The following is a 15,050-nucleotide window of genomic DNA, read 5'->3' as shown; positions in this document are numbered from 1 at the left end:
AAAAGGGGGGGGGGGGGGGGGGGGGGAGGTAAAAGGAAGAATGGGTGAATAAACATGTTCTAATTCATATGTTTCATTTGTATTTTATTAAATGTTAATAAAATTCAGCCAATAGACATGAAAAAGACCAACCAAACAGTTAGGTTTCATTTTCATTAGATCTAGATAGGTTTTGACCTCCTATCCTAAGTAGTGGGCAATCTGGTGAACATGCGTTTGGGGATTTGAACAGGCTTTCTCTGAAACTAAGTTCTGACATGGAGCTGTCGTGTATGGAAATTTGGGGGACAGGGAGTTGGGGTTTCCATGCATTGTTATTCACAGAAGTCCAACAAGCAACTAGGAAACATTTTGATATTATTTGTTGTTTGGACCCTTGTCTTTCTGGAATGAAGAATTCATTCAGGGAGGTTTGGGATCTATCATGGGTGGCGATTATCAATATAGTTTTTTAAGCAAGCGGTTTGCCAACATTTTTTATTGTGCCTTTGCTCAAGTAACAATCTCAATACCAATAATCTCACCTCTTGCCATTGTGTGTCCCATTTCCATTTTTTAAAGAAAAGGTTCTTGAAAAGATGGTGCCTAAACATACCTGGCAATGCCAGGTATCTTGACATTTCCTTGTCTCGTGTCCTCGCCGGTGTTACTATATAGAGAATGAATTAGTCTTGTTGGCCAATAAGCTCCATTTGAGAGTGGACCTCAGATCAAGCATCCATACTGATTTATTTAGATCTGTCAAAGGGCCTAGCAAGGACTAAGTTGTTTCAATGGCTTTAGTTATGTCTCTGACAAAAACAAGAGAATATATTACATGATTGTTCAGCTGCCCAAATAACTGTACTGTCTCACTCCTCCTGTTCAGTGTGCATACAGAAACACTGTGTAAATGTTGGGATATCTGCAGATTCCACAGGCAAATGTTTCCCAGATTTTCATTTCATTGGACCCAGTTCACCAGCTCTCTGCCTCTTCACTAGTTCACTATATCTCTGTCAGCACCAAACTGAGTTGACTGAGCTAGCAACACCTAGTTTAACATTAGAGATGGAAATAAGACATTTTCAGTGACAACCTTCTGGAATTCATGTCTACTCTTGTTTCATCATCAGCTACACTTGACAGTCTTTAGATCACATAAAGCACCCAGGTGTACCATGTTAAACACCACAAAGTGTCTGCAGCTCTCCTGTTGGAGGGAACATTTGCACCTGTGAACAGAACCCAGGCCATGCCTCTGCCTCTTTGTGCCCACCACACCCTGGAAGACAGAGCTGAAGGGATACATTGGGCACAAGGCAGAAGATGAAAAGCAGAGTTTGGACAGAGAAGCAAATCAAGCCCTTTGTGTTTTTAGTGTCTCACACATTAGTCTCCATTCTGAATGTGTAACACTGTAATAATAAGAAAAAATATATATATATATATTTCTTATTATTACAGTAAGTAATAATAAGAATTATTACAGTAAGTAATAATTTCTTATTATTACAGTAAGGGCTGCACAAGCAAAGGCATACGTTGTCCTTGATCTGAAAAGCTAATTATACTTTTTACTTTGTCTTGTAGATTATAAATGCATATGTTAAATAGTCTCAGAAGCATTGCAACAGCCACCTCTATCCAAATAGATACCGTTACTTTTGTTTATGCTTTTTTAGATAGCTCTTCAATCCTGTCATAGAGCTGGTATCCAAACCAATTTGAATTTCTCAAGTAAGATTTCATGAGGACTTTACTTTATGAAAGTGAAGATATATTGCAATTGCTGCATAGTCCATTCATCCGCTATTAGTTTTTTATTATTGTTCAAGAAAGACACTCAGGATAGTTTGGCACAATTTGTACTTTATATACTTATGGGCCTTATTGCTTGAGTTTTCACCCGTTCCTATATTTTGTAAGACATCAAAGTCACTCTTCTATGAAAGCAATTGCCAAAATTGCTTCTCTATTCTTTCTAAGGTCCTGATGCAGGAAGGAATTTAGCATGTCTTATTCATTTTAAAGAGCTTTCCTGAATACGAGTGTGTCTCTGAATTGGAGTTTTACCACTTGGTAAAAGGTACTCCACTTTTGCTGCTAAATTCACTGGTATTACTCCAGTAGTTGGACACTATTTTATTGAGATTAGGGATGGACCTGAAGGACTGCAACATCACAGGGTGACATGCCAATGAGATCTGGTGGGAGTGGCCATACACCTTTGGCTGTGTGGCACATGTACAGTGAGCTCTCTTCGCTGTGCACATGCCAATGTCAAAGGGGTGTGGCTGCATCTCCCTTGCTGCATTCATGGATCTACCCATGCTCAGGATATATATTAGGGATGTGCAAAGCTTTGGTTGCCGATTCGATTCAGCAGAGATTCAGCCCAATTTGCTGGCCGAATCTCCAAATCCAAATCCAATCAGGAGACCCATTAATCTCTCCAAATCAAATCAGAAGCCTCCGATTCGATTTGGAGAGATTTGATGAGGACATAGACACTGCTTTATATGTTTTTTCCATGTACCTTAAGGTACCAGGCAGCTTGTGAACACTGAGATGGTGGAGAGGATAGAGTGTCCCACGGGAGTGTGGGGAGGTCCCCAGCGCGCTGGGCGGCAGACATGGAAGTAGACCAGAAGCATTTCTGGTCCACTTCTGGGTCCACCATGGAGTGTGCGGGGGACCCTGCCAATTCCGGGTCCACCGCCAAGCACACAGGCCCCCTGTCCCCCCATGGGACACTCCATCCACCCCATCATCTCAGCATTCATGAGCCAGGCCTGGTACCTCGAGGTATGTAGAAAAAACATATAAAGTTATGTCTATGGCCGAGTCGCTGATCCTCCGAATCAAAATCGAATCTTCAGATTTGGATTTGGCCAAACTGAATCGGGACAGTGATCCAAATCAGTTAATCGAGTCACTGTTCCCCAAATGAGGCTGAATCCAAATCAAATATGGCCCACTTCACAACCCCCTAATAGATATCATTCAAATCTAATAACTGAGCCAAAGTTCATTTTAAAAAAGGGTGGTTACATTCAATAAAATAGGAATAAAAAGATCAGAATCCTAGTGAATGATAAAACAGCTAAGAAAATGCATAGCAAAACTGCATGGACATCCACAGTGTGTGTGTGTGTGTGTGTGTGTGTGTGCATGCGCGTGTGTGAGAAATTTCAAGTGTATGCACTCACTGTATTAACAAGCTGCTTGCCATCTCCTAGTTGACTATGGTGCTTTATTACTTCATGTTTAAAAGCATGCATCAGTAAAATACACACACATTAGAAACTTCCCTAATTTATTCTGTTTCTTTATTAAACGGTTGTCTCTAGTATTTACTCTGCTGTATGTGTAAAAACCTGGATTTTGTTTGTTTTCTTTTTTGTTAACCTTTATTTCTTTGGGACCTGTATATTCATAGTATCTATTGTGAACTCATATTGTTGCTTGTGTTCTTTTTCTTACAAGTTTTAAATGACTATAAATAGGCATATTTATATGTGTGTGTGAATACCAATGTGTGTATGTGTGTACACACACACACACGTGCACATAAATATGCCTATTTATAGTCATTTAAAACTTGTAAGAAAAAGAACACAAGCAACGAGTTCACAATAGATACTATGTATACACACACAATGTATATAACAAGTATATATTATATATGCACTATATATGTTATATATATATATTACATATTATATTACATATACATACTTGGATAACTAAAATCCCATGGTAAATAATCAACTGTGTGTCAGAAAATGAAAGAAGCTTATTTTCACATGACAAAATAGGCAGCATTTATATGCAGAATTTCCTTTAAAAGGCCATCTTCTAGCTAACCTTTACCAAACCGTCTTTGGGGAGAAACTTTTACAATGACAACATGAGTTAAATTTCTTTGAAGTAAACATGAAATATAGGAGTAATATCAAGTAATTGTTTTAAATAGAATAGAACATCTTAACTTTTATACAATATAACATTTCCAATATGAGAACAGAGTATCTAAATGGCTGACAATAAGAATTTTTTGTCAACATGTTTGTTTGTTTGAATAGAAAATGCAGTTTCAGAAAAATGGCCAATAAATTTAATCAGAATTATATCAGAAAAATGCATTTGAAATATTTAGTTTCTGCTCAGTTCAAGTGACTCTGTGTAAGAGGAAAACAGGACTAGAAGAGACCTCCTGGGTCAGCCAAGTCTAGTCCTTTGCTCTTGTTGACAGTTACATCGTGTAATTCTTTTCATACGCTTATCAAGCTCCACCTTAAAAGCAATTGATTTCCTTGCCTTTACAGATCTTAAGTCAATGTCTATCTAACATGGCATACCAATGCTACAATTTGGGTGCCACACATTCTTTATCTCCTCTGTGCACAAGGTTTCCTGGCTGGAATACAACCCCCATGATGCACTGCAAACTTCCATTATTAGTCAAGCTATCAAAGGTGCATGATAGGACATGTAAACCAAGTCAGAATATCTACCCATACAAGAGAATAAGGATACGAGACATTCAAATTACAATTCCTGGGAAGCAGTAAGGCAGCTCGGGGGCACACATTTATATCAATCAAGTCAAGCCAAAACCAAGCACTTGGACTCAGCTCAACAAACTGAAAATATTTTGATTCAAGGGTGCTTAATTGTTTTGCTTCTACTGGAAATGCTGAAGGGAAACGTGTTAAAATATTTCTTTCACTTCCATATAAAAAGAAGTATTTTGCTTTCTCCTAGTTTAGTATTTGATTTTCAACCAACTAACAAAAATTTACAAATGTAAATTTACAAACAACTGGTAAATGTCTATTATAAGGCCCCACAGGTGCAGAGACAGATTTCATGGGGGCTCTGTGTGGTTACACTGGTCTGCCCACAGGCACCATATTACAGGATTGGGAACTCTGGCCACAGCTCATTACTCAATTGTTACAAATGCTAAAAAAACACGCTAAAGCAATGGTGTATGTCCAGAACAACACTGTATTACTTTGGAACAAAATTTACTTCCTAGACCTTGATCTTTCCCCTCACATTCAGACACTCAGAAGTTCCCAGTGATTAAAAGATACTTGGTTTCAGTGTCACACATCTTCATGCATTCAGATAGATTGTACATATTTTGCAAGTCACTGCGTATCTAATTTCGCTTATCATATTTTGCATTGTCACTTACTAAAATTACACTGTAGATACCTGCAATATCATAACATTTAACATCCCTACCTATCCACTTGTAAAATATACAAATAGTAAGACAAAGAAGAGTCTGCAACCTTGCTTGCTAAAATAGTTTAGTGATCTATCAAATATTACCCAAAGGATGAATGAATTATAATGGTGAAAGATTGTCACCAGAAGTTTAAAAGTGAATTTTAAATGTAGGTTTATTATGCTTAGCTAAAGAACTCAAAGGCTCCATTAAAATCAGAGTCTAAATGTGCTAGACATGACATGAAGATGTAGTACAAAATAGCACTTGCTGTGAAGACTTTGACAAAAGCCAACATTTTAAAAAATTCCTGCAAAAATGAACAATTGAAAAATTATATTTGAAAATACTGAAAATGTGGAGTATTTTAATTGTACATAGGACACATTGCTTATATTTAACATGTTGCAGCATCCATAAACACAACCTAATGGTTTTACTTTTAAAAATGAGTGTCCTTAAAATTTATTTTCAGACAACAAAGAAATCTGTGAATATATTAAGTTGGGTCTGTTTTAGTTAAAATCCTTCAGTTTTCCATGCTGTGTACATATTAGGGCATAAGACAGGTTTATGTTTTCAGATGGTTTCATTGCATAAAAGAGGATTTGTTTTCAAGTCAAGTGTTAAAGTTACTATGGGAGATCAAGTGTCTTTTTGCTATAGCATTTTAAGATCTGAATAACACATGCAGATCCTGTCTCGCAGTTCAATTCATTAAAAACAAAAGATAACCTAGTCTTGTGAATACATTTTATAAAATTATGTGCAAAATTAGATTTTAGAAAATGTACACCTCTTTTACATAATATCAATCTTCTTGTGCGTGCCACAAACAGCAAATAACTAGTTCATATACTATGCCCTTCTAAACCATGCTGTATAACAGATTCACAGAAATGTTAAATCTTTCCAACGAGCATGAATAATTGGTGAGGATTAAAATCCCCCCTTTCAGTAAAAGCATGATTTTTATTGCAAAAAAACAAAAAACAAAAAAACCCCCAAACCCTAAGAGATATTTGTTTAAATGGAGGGAACTGTTCTCAGTCAACCTTGGATGTAGGCTAGTAAAACTCAGATCTTCACTCCTAAACTCATTTCATTTACTGTAAAATACATGGTTCATCTGTTCTGATCAAGGTTTTCACAACTACAAAACTTTTGCTTAAATATTAATTGGGGGCTTAAGGGAATTATAATCTACAGAAATACAACATTGGCTACAAAAACAATGAACTTAGCAGTTCCATTAAATTGTCTTTTTAAACCGGCAATTATAAGTGTAATCTCAACTATTTGATAACTTGGGAGAAAAATCTATGCAGATACAGTTCATAAACTATTTTAGATACAGCACCACACCTGATTTAAATCCACAATATTGCAGCATGTTCTTGGTTTCATTTCATGGGAGGAAATAAAGCAAAAAGGCATGCTTTCTTTCAGAAATATTACTGAGAATTCATCCTAGTATCTCTTCTGTCAGAATGATTCATAAAGGACCACAACTTTTTGAAATGTAATGAAATAAATCACAACCAAGGCAATTTTTCACCAATACTGGAAGCAGAAGCACTAATAAAAGATGATACAAATTAAAACAAAATGAATTCTGCACTTTCAGTACATTTGCAAATTTCAAAGAGAGAAACAATAAATAACCCCAACCCCCCACCGTGTACTTAACTCAACATGCATATAATTACAGTCTCTAGGATTTAATGTAATCTCAAAAATAAGAGATGTCTCTGTCTTGCAAGTAGTTTCCACATGCTGCAGTACATGGCTAAATACTTCTGTAATTACAATCCCTATAGGGCTTTGTACTTTTTCAATTAGTTACAAAGATGACCTTCCTGCAGATACACCAGTCTTTATCTCCTGGAACACAAGAGTTAGCTTTTCAAAAGCAAGACTAGTAAGAACATTTGTTAGCTCCTAAAGGCATTTGATTTGAAAATCTTTTGGGGCTAGTCAGGGGATTTTACCTGGTCTAATCAAATTGTTATAGTGTGGTTATATTTATCCTTTATATGAGGGAGTAAAAATGCTAAATATAACACAGCATAAAAACTAAAATGTAATTAAGCATTTCATATGCTCAATATTATAATTCAAGTGGGGTAAAAGCTTCTTATACTTAGGAGAAAACAGCTGCTTTGACTTTCCTTTAAAACCATAAGATTATGCTAATACTACTAAAACTACTAGAACGAAAGTGGAATGATTATACCTTTCCCTAGCCGTTTTATTGTGTTTCTTCATTTATTTTTATGAATTAGTAAAACATCTAACAGCCATGAAATCTGAATACAGCATGAAAAAGTAACGTGTACTGTAAGTTATGTAACCATATTGTATTAAGTATGAGGATTATTTAGTATAAGGGTCTATTATAGGAGATGTTCAAGCATTAACTGTAAATATTTTATAGACATGCCTTTTTGTTCAAGATACCTTGAAGCAGACAAGAAGAGGTTATAAGATGATGATGCAGCATAAAAATGAAGTAATATGGCTTACTCAGCTTCAACCCACACATTTCTGATACGTTGAAAATGCAGAATTGGACTGGAAAAGCTGATTCGTTGATAAAATGATATTTCTCTGCATATAAACCACAAGATGGCATGAGTGCATTGACTCCTTTGTGAAAACGAAGCATTTTTGTTTTGAAATTATGACCAGGAAGTGGTTCGTTGTTATTTGACTAGTGGCCAACCAGTTAAGAACCCCTACTTTTTTCCTAGCATTACAAACTGCTGTTAAAACCTGGCAAATTGAAATAGAATCAGTATGTCTCTAAAATCTACAAGATGCACTGTGAAGTTCAGGGAGAAGGATCAAATACGTCACACAGGACAAACCTGGGTTGCAGTGGCTGACTGCGCTATGAACGTGTTGGGTTTCTTCTACAACAGTGGTTTTCAACCTGTGGTGCACAGACCCCTAGGCATAGGCAGAGGAAGTCTGCTTATGGTTTGAGGGGGGGTTAGCCCCCCACCCCCAAACTAATTTTGTGGTGGCTGACGACAGCAGCAGCACCACCATGGCACCACTCAATGTACATCTAGGCCAGAGTCCCACGTGCGCTCAGCTCCGTGTGGCTGAGGAAGAAGAGGCTAATTGCGCATGTGTCGAATTGTGCGGAGCACAATGGGAGTTGCAGTTTTCATGCTGAAGCATGCACTTAACCCTCTCGAATAATATTTTCTTCTTCTGTCTATGCCCATAGGACTCCAAAGACTATGTCTAAGGGGCCTGAGAAAGAAGACTGTGATCAATCAAAATATGTGAATTCCCACACTTACAATTCAAAGGGGTCAGCACCTCCATTTGAAATTGTTTTAGGGGTATGCAAATGAAAAAAAGGTTGAAAATCATGGTTCTACATCATGGGGAGTGGGACAAGTAGCTAATATGCTGAATGTGTTGTTTACATATACAGCACAGTCTCTTAGCTCCTTCCAGCATATGCCATGAAATAACAACAGTAGATATAGTCAGGAGAGGAAAGCATTCTTGTAATGCAGTGGAAACAGCAAGATGTATACTGAGCACAGCAAAATTTGTTGCAAAACCTGTTTGAATGATCTCTTCCTCTGAAGCCCATCCTCAGGGCTGGCAGTTTGCTTTCACATTCTTTAATCTCTATTTCAGTAAAAGTATGTTTCAATAAAGTGTAAGGGAGACAAAGGCTCCTGAATTTTTGTGTACTGTAAACATTTGTGTCTGTTTTGTTGGATGCCTTGGGCCTTTCTCTAGTCCTCATCACCATGCTGTAAAACCAGTCACACTCACTAAACTCTTTACAGTTATAATTAAATTGCATGTCTTTTATTAATCTATACGTTGAATTTTATAAATATAACTCATTAGTAATTGAAGCACCCTTTGATCATCAATTGATCTGGAACTGAAAACCTTTCACCTAAATTTTAGAAGATAATTGAGATCCACGAGGGCTTATCTCCATGGGTGACTTCTCCACAGACAGAATGACCTCTAAGGCATGCTGTGCAGGACTAAACCTCTTCCTTTTCCTTTGCTCAGTTAGAGGAAGTCATATGGTGCAATCTGGAACCAGTGATGCTCAACTTCTCTGGCCCCACAAGCTGGATGATTGGTGCATGGTGCTTGGATCCAGAAGGGGGCATCAGGACACTAGGTCTATCTGCACGTGTGGTTCAACATGCCAACACAGTCCTATGTTCCAGATCTGGCCACAGAGCAAGCTCACACCAGAGTGATCTGGCACGTGGAGCCATGTCACGCAGACTGCAGGGCTTGCCATGAATCTGCAAATTTGGTGGTGGGGAGCAATGGCAGTATTAATTGTTCTTGGAACAATTAAAGCTGTTACCACTTCTCCTGTTGCCATATTTCCAGACCTGTGGGAAGCCCCATGTGCTGGATGACACAGCTGTGCAGATACCTCTGGTTTAGTAAATTGTGCCCATTTGAACAAAACACAAGATCTAGGAACTAGGGCATTTATACACATATTTTTTTGTCCTCCAATGTGCTGGAGATCCGCCACTCTGGAGCAGACTCGATTAATTAAGTCTGCTCCGCATGTAAGCTGAGGCGAACTGCACTGTGCCGTGTGCAGTTGCATAAGCAGCAAAATGCAAGTCAGCATGCAGAAAATCACGGCAGTGCACTTTTGACCTAAAGCATCTCTGATGTATTTTTGTTCAAAAGCGCACCGCCGCCATTTTTTCAGTACTGATGTGCATTTTGCCGCATATACAACTGCAGTGCTTGCATGTGTAAAAATGCCCAAAGGACCCAGGCCACCTCTATAGAGCAGCAAACAGCAGCTTGGCAAGCAATTACTCTAAAAGGACTTAGGGGGCATACTGGATAAATAACTCAACATGAGTTCCCAGTGTAACACTGTGCTAAGAAGGGAAAATGCAATTCTTGGATGTATAAATAGGGGAGCAGTGAGTAGTTCAGAAATGATTTTACCTTTGGGCACTGGGAGACTGATAATAGGATCCTGTGTCCAGTTGTGACATCTACATTTTAAGAAAAAGGCTGTGAAAAAATTGAAGAAAGTGCAGAGAAGAGTAGCAAAAGTGATTCGTAGACAACAAAAAATTACTTAATGAGAGACTTCAGCCATTTTGAAACTAGTTTATGTGCAGTGAATTTCTGTTCTATTACAAATTTAAACCAGTTTCTGATCACTTAAACCGGTTTACGTGTAATTTCTGTCCCTAGCCAAATGGATTTAAGATAAACCTGGTTGAATGTAGAATGTCAGACTTAACTGGGGTGGGCAAACAGGAACAGGATGTGTTTCAATACGGACAAGTGCAGGGTGCTGCACTTGGGTAGTAGGAACCAGCAGCACACTTATACGATGGGGAACTCCCTACTTGAGAGCACGGAGGCGGAAAGGGATCTTGGTGTCATTATTGACTCCAAGATGAACATGGGCCGACAATGCGAGGTCATGGTTGGCAGGGCTAACCGGACCTTGTCGTGCATCCACAGGTGCATCTCGAGTAGAGCCAGGGAGGTGATCCTCCCCCTCTATGCGACGCTGGTCAGGCCGCAGCTGGAGTATTGTGTCCAGTTCTGTGCGCCCCATTTCAGGAGGGATGTGGACAACATGGAGAGGGTCCAGAGGAGGGCCACCCGCATGATCCGGGGACAACAGGGCAGACCCTACAGTGAGAGACTGCGGGACCTGAACCTATTCAGCCTCCACAAGAGAAGGCTGAGGGGGGACCTGGTGACCGTCTATAAACTCACTAGGGGGAACCAGAAGGGTTTGGGGGAGACGCTGTTTCCCCTAGCCCCCGCTGGCATAACAAGGAGTAATGGGCACAAGTTGATGGAGAGGAGGTACAGATTGGACATCCGAAAAAACTACTTCACAGTTAGGGCGGCTAGGAGCTGGAACCAACTTCCAAGGGAGGTGGTGCTGGCCCCTACCCTGGGGATCTTTAAGAAGAGGCTGGATACTTACCTGGCTGGACTCATCTGAGTCCCGTTTTTGTTTTTAGGGTGGTTTTTTTTTTGGGTTGTTCTCCCGCCCTGGCGGGGGGGCGGGCTAGAAGATCTATTAGGTCCCTTCCGACCCTGTAACTATGAAACTATGAAACTGATTTGGGTCAAAATGGTTTATGAAATTTCTGTCTCAGACCTCTTTCTGGTTCAAGTTAAATCACAGTCCCCCAGCATTTCCAGCCCTGGGCTAGACTGAGCTATTTGTTCCAGCAGAGAAGAGTTTTTTTTTGGGGGGGGGGGGGGGAAGGTCAGGGACTGCCCCTCCTCCAGGAAAACCCCAGCTGAGGTCTGGGGCCAGGGAAGGGGGGTTAAACTTCCCTTGCCCCAAGTACAGAGCTGTCCTGCCCTGGTAAAAACTTACTGCTAGCTGCAACTGTTGACTACAAATCCCAAAGGCACCTGGAAGCAGGAAGAGGAAGTGATGAGCAAACCTGCAGAGTCCTGCTGCTGTGATTCTGACCTGCAAATTCCAGAGACCTCAGGGGCAGGAAGAAGAAAAAGCAAACACACAGCCCATTCTGGCTACATGCCACAGAGCCATGCTCTAGCTCCCCCTGGATTCTGGCCTGAGCCACTGTGGGTATGTGCCTGCATTTCCTGAATCAAAAATGAATGTCTGTCCAGTTGTTTCTCAGTTTAATCTCTGTAGTTTAAACTAACCTTCAAAGTCTGAATCAATCAGCCTCAGGCTTTTTGACTGTCTGTACTTAGCCTTCAAGGCTGAATGTTTTTGTTGAAGATATGCTTTAGCATAGGGGTGGCAACCTATAAGCTCCTGTGTGCCAGATCTGGCCTGAAAAGCAATTTTATCTGGCCCCTGAAGCCAGGACACTGCAACAATTTGGTGCCAGTTATAGAGAAGGGAGAAAAGGAAGCCAGGTCAAAAGCGGTGGCCTTCTTAAGATCAAGCTCTGTTAATCTCTGTTGGTGATTTAGTCTACCAGTCCTAAGAGGTTCCCATCCGCTGCATTCAGTCAAACACACGTTAACTGGGGGAATTTCTATTGCCTGTAATATACAGGAAGTCAGAACAAGCGGCCATTTTGGCTTTAAAAATCTATGATGCACTGATAATAATGTGACTACATCTTGCTGTCGGGTATCTGCTTTATTTCTTTAAACTGTACTTAAACGTAGACAGGCAAACTTATAAAATGTTGGAACTATACCTAAAGAAAATATTTGCAGGATGCGAAAAGTTAAACCCCCCCCCCCCATTATTACATTATTGAACAACTTAAACCTATATAAATGAAATTTAGCTACTTTTAGAATCGTGCAAAACCTGTTAACCAAAAATGTACTTTTAATAGCCCTCATTTTTAAAAATTATTTTAGCAATCACAAACCACAATATAAATATAAATATTGCCTTGTTAAACTGCCCTTGTATTATTGTTTAATGTTTTCATGTCCTAAACTACTGTATAGGCTTAATATATTAAATTACTGCTCCATTCATTCATTCCCAAAAGTGACAGAGTTTCAATAGTGGGAAACATCTCTCTCTCTGTAAGACCATTCCTCCTCCCTTTTGCAGTAACATAAGTGCAAAGATTCACAGTGCCATGCTATAAAAATGGGATGCACAAGTACAGGTGAGATTAGAAGTTACAATTAAGCCTTATTAAAGACTCTTAAAACATGAAGGATCACAAATTCACACTCAGCATCAAGTGCTAAGTGCACCTCTAGATGTCTTAAAGTTATGCCATTTGAAATGAAGATTTTCTTTGAGCTGTCCTAATAAGCTAGACTTTGCCTACCTTCTAATCATTGGCGATGCGCAGGGGGTGCATGCGGGTGCACGTGCACCCCTGAGATTGGCAGTGCAGCCCCTGAGAGAAGCCCTGTGGGCGATCACCGCTTGCTCCCCTTCGCTGCTGACACTGCCGGTGGCATCTGCAGGTGGTTGCTGATCACTGCTGCCAACGGCATCTGTGGCGAGGGGGATGTTCACTACCACTCCCTGCTGCCGTTGACACCGCTACGGCCACCTGCGGGACCACTCCCTGCTCACCGCCAACATTCCCCTGTCGCCTGTGGGCAGTTGCCATGCCCCCACCCCAGCCTCTGGAACCACGCATCATTCATACGTCTAATTGTTCAGGGGAGACCAAATGACCAATTCACAGTGCTCCAGGATCCCAGGAAACACTGCTCCCAGGTGGACTAGCTGTCCCCATGGACTCTGATGTGCCCCCCTTCCCCCAGTGTCAGCCTGAACAACAGAGCAGCAGCTGGTGACTTGGGGGGAGGCGGGGAGCTGCTGAGATTTGGGGGGATACATCCACAGTACCACACACAGATGGTGGTGGGGGAAGGGGGTGTGCATTTGTGTTCCCAGTGTGTGCCTCTGGCTGCTGCTCAGTGGCAATGGTGGGGGGGAGAAGGGGTGGTACCACACACGCTTCTCAGTTCTGCACAGGCCCATGAAGTCAGAAATGGCCCCTTCCCCACTGCTACCCCCATACCATGGCTATACTGCTCAGCAGCAGCAGAAGGCATCCAGGAGACATGATTCCCAGTCATTCTCATGAGGTGGTCACTCTTTCTTCCTCCAGAGTGACATCAGGGGCAGCCTGAGGAGCTCTAAAGGTAAGAATCCTCCCCCCTCCCCTCTGCTCCCATTCCTAGCTAATCCCACCCCAGGGCTCTCCTCTGTCCCCACCCCCCCAATCCCTAGGGGCTCCCCCTCCTGCCACCTTGTCCCTTGAGGCTCACCCCTGCCCCTGTGGCTGCCACTAGTGTCCCTGGGGAGCAGGCAGGTAATGGGGCCACCCTGCACAGCCCAGAGAGCAACAGCAGTAGGTGGGATCCGCTTCCCAGCTTGATCCACTGGGACACTGCTGGCAGCAACAGATAAGCAGAGAGCTTCTGGTGGGGGGAAGGAGGGAATACAGAACAGTGGCGATCTGGGGTGAGTAGGTGCAATCAGGGCTCCTGAGGCGAGTAATGATCAATTTGGGGTGGCAAATGCAATCAGGACTATTAACGGGCGTGGCGAGTGTGATATGGGCCAGCAGTGGGAAGGGTGCAGGAAGCTGGTGGGCCCAATCCAGTGGGCAGGGGGGTGACAGAGGCCTGATTCAAGCCAGTGGCAATCAAGAGTCTGGGTGGACCGTGGCTGGTGGAGTCCCAATATCAGGCACCACCCATTTTTGAGGCCTACACTGCCCCTGAAAGCAGGTGGGCTAGGCAGGCACAGAGCCAATGTAGCAGCTCCTAGCCACACCCCTGCTCTCCAGCCTGCCAATGGCAGGTACAAGCAGTGAAAGTTACAGAGGGTTTTAGCCCTTAACATGCCACTGCTCACAACACGTGCTAACTTTAAAACCAACTAACATTCCTTAAAGTTAGCATGTGCTAATTGTAGAGTGTAGCTATACCCTAATACACATGATGTTATCTAGGTAAAAAAAAAGATGACGTCTCTAGTGTGTATGGCCAGAAAACCTTATCAGAAAAGGGGGGGGGAGGGGTTAAATAAAAGAGACATCTCCAGATATTTTACTAGGATTAATACAACAAATGAGGGTTATACTTTAACTATTTGTAACCCATGTCTCAAGGAAGTGAAGGTTGATAATCCACAATCTTATTTTAATAGTCTTCTACCATGGGTCATTTATGTCTTAATGGCCCCTCACTGCTATTTATTTCATTTTTAATACCGCCTTTTAAAGCTCCCTTAAAAATATAGAAGTCAAGCTAGATAAAGGTAACACATTAAACTTTGTACATATACTCGTCAAATTTTCACTGTCTCTATTTCTTGAAGTACAACTATAAATCTCCC

General features: G+C 41.2%; 1 protein-coding gene across 14 annotated transcripts in view; it reads right to left on the bottom strand.

The window, feature by feature from the left end:
- Positions 1–15,050, bottom strand: part of GRIP1 (glutamate receptor interacting protein 1) — a 432,091-nt gene that overhangs the window by 278,643 nt on the left and 138,398 nt on the right. The window lies entirely within an intron of this gene.

Source organism: Alligator sinensis, unplaced genomic scaffold (assembly GCF_000455745.1).
Source record: "Alligator sinensis unplaced genomic scaffold, ASM45574v1 scaffold65_1, whole genome shotgun sequence".
In the NCBI taxonomy this organism is placed as follows: Eukaryota; Metazoa; Chordata; order Crocodylia; family Alligatoridae; genus Alligator; species Alligator sinensis.
Note: the sequence above shows the minus strand (reverse complement) of the source record. Positions and strands in the feature narration are given on the sequence as shown.